Below are 2,343 nucleotides of genomic sequence, written 5' to 3' on the forward strand. Positions count from 1 at the left end.
GTTCCAGGACAGCCAGGGCTACACAGAGAAACCCTGTCTCGAAAGAAAAAAAAAAAGGAGTTACTTGGGGAGATTCCACTCCTCCTTATCAGGATACCAGCAGTGCAGCGCAATAGCAAACGCCAAACATGAGTCAGTAGTGGCAACATGATCCAGCAGAAACAGCAAGACTCCACTGAATCGGCAGGAGTCAGGGGAAGTAGCCAGAATCAGCCAGAACACCACGAGAAGTTCTTTCTCTCTACAAAGTGAAGACCAAAGACCAGGAAGTGTTGCACGGCATAACAATGTCCTCTCTCTCTTTGTGGGGTTCTATTTATATTCTTTCTAAACATCACATGCCCTCTCAAGTGTCTGTTTTCAGAAACATCACATTCTTTCTCACAAGAATGCATCCAGAAAAGCATCATATGTCACAACTGAGTTATTAAAGAAACCAGAAATTTATTTTCCAGTTTATCTGCTGATAACACATGAATGCTGACATGCTGGTGGATACAGAAAAGAGTCTCAGATACGACAAGATGGCCATTTTCTATGAAGTCAGGTCTCTCACAAGCACTGACACACTTCTGGCTTTTCCTGAGCCCCATCAAAATCAGGGTTACCATACAAGGTTATCATACAAGCATACCAACAAGTTCTGTAACTGGGTCTTTACATCTGTAAGACACCTGCTTTGTAACTTTTACTAGCTCTTCCATACCCACAGGCAATCCCTGACTTCTTTGTTATGACAGCAGTGGTCCAAGAGTGAAAATTATGTTGAGACATTGTCCGAATTGCACTAAGGTACTATAGCTGGTAAAGGAGGAGATGGATAATATTATCCCAGCCTTTGAGATGATTGAAAAAATGAACACAGGCCAATGAATGAGCCATGTCCTCTGCTGAGGACGCTGGAGTGGAGAACTCACAGAATTATTGCCCATGGTCTCCTAGCCTTGTAAAGTCTTCCACGGCTACACCCAGTTCTGCATGAAGATTTCAGAGGCCAGTTTTCCCCAGAGTGAACTACAGCATTTATCTATGCCTGGAACCAAAACTCTAAAAAAAGTGAAGATTTCTTGCTCTCATGAGTAATTTCCAGTCTCATCATTCAGATCTGTAGAGTACATCTAACACTCCTGCCTAAAGCCATGCTTGCCTGCAAGGTAGCGTCCAACTATCCTGGTTGACTGCATCTGCCTAGTAGTTTCTAGATCCTCAAACATGCTCACAAATAGTTCTGTCACTGCGGGAAGCCATTTGAGTTGTTCGACAAGTGGAGTTGTTTTTCCTCTCAAAGCATAAGGGATACCATAGAACCGTTTTTGCATATAGCCAGAGCTAAGTCTACCATGTTGGCATCACTAAGAAGATCCAATTTTTCTCATAATCATTCTTTTTCATGATATGTCTCTTCTTCCACAGAGAGGCACTTCAGGAGTGGAAAAGCCACAGGCCAATCCAGAAAGTGAGTGTTGTGAGTGGTCAAGCCCCAGATTGGGAGTCATGACCGGACAGGTCAGGGAACTGTCTTGTCAACACACATTGACCAGCCTGCAGCTCTGTCCAGGAAGATACCTGGGACTGATGCAACAAGGTAGCTGCCCCCATATTGGGATAGCTGTCCCTGCTAGGTGCTGGCACCTCATCCATGCCACCGATGCTGCACGGAAACTTTATGAGTGTGTCTTTGTCAGCAACAGACATCGGGAGAATTGCCTCTGGAAAGGCTCCAAGAGCACACACTGTGCATTGTGTGCCTCGATCCATACTTAGGACCTTTTCACAAAGGCAGGTTAAAGAAAAGAAAATATTTCAACTAGGCACCAATTAGTGACAATTAATTAGTGACGCCTTTTATTTCAGCCTCGTTACTATCGTTCTTTCAGATGAAGAAAAGCCACAAGATCATTCTAGCAAGAGATGGTGTCTTAGTTATTCTTCTATTGCTGTGATGAGGCACCATGCCCAAGGCAGCTTATAGAAGAAAGCATTTAATTGGGGCTTGCTTATGGTTTCAGAGGTTGAGTCCATGATCATCATGGAGGAGAGTGTGACCACAGGTAGGCAGGCAGGCATAGAACTGGAGCAATAGCAGAGAGCCTACATCCTGTTCCACAAGGCTGAGACAGAAAAATATTGAGAGTGAGCCTGGAATGAGCTTTTGAACGCTCAAAGCCCCCAGCCCCACCCCAGTGACACCTCTCCTCTAGCAAGGCCACACCTCCTAATTCTCCCTAAACAGTTCTACCAACTGGAGACTAATCGTTCTATATGAACCTATGGGGGCCATTCTTATTTAAACCACCACAGGTGATTTGACCCTGAGAGATGTCTATGTGTCCTGTTCTCCCT

The 2,343-nt window shown here is 44.6% G+C and overlaps 1 pseudogene; it reads right to left on the minus strand.

The window, feature by feature from the left end:
• Positions 1-413: 413 nt before the first annotated feature.
• Positions 414-1,453, minus strand: LOC110308962 (annotated as a pseudogene).
• Between the last annotated feature and the right edge of the window lie 890 nt (positions 1,454-2,343).

The sequence above is a fragment of the Mus caroli genome, chromosome 14 (assembly GCF_900094665.2).
Source record: "Mus caroli chromosome 14, CAROLI_EIJ_v1.1, whole genome shotgun sequence".
In the NCBI taxonomy this organism is placed as follows: Eukaryota; Metazoa; Chordata; class Mammalia; order Rodentia; family Muridae; genus Mus; species Mus caroli.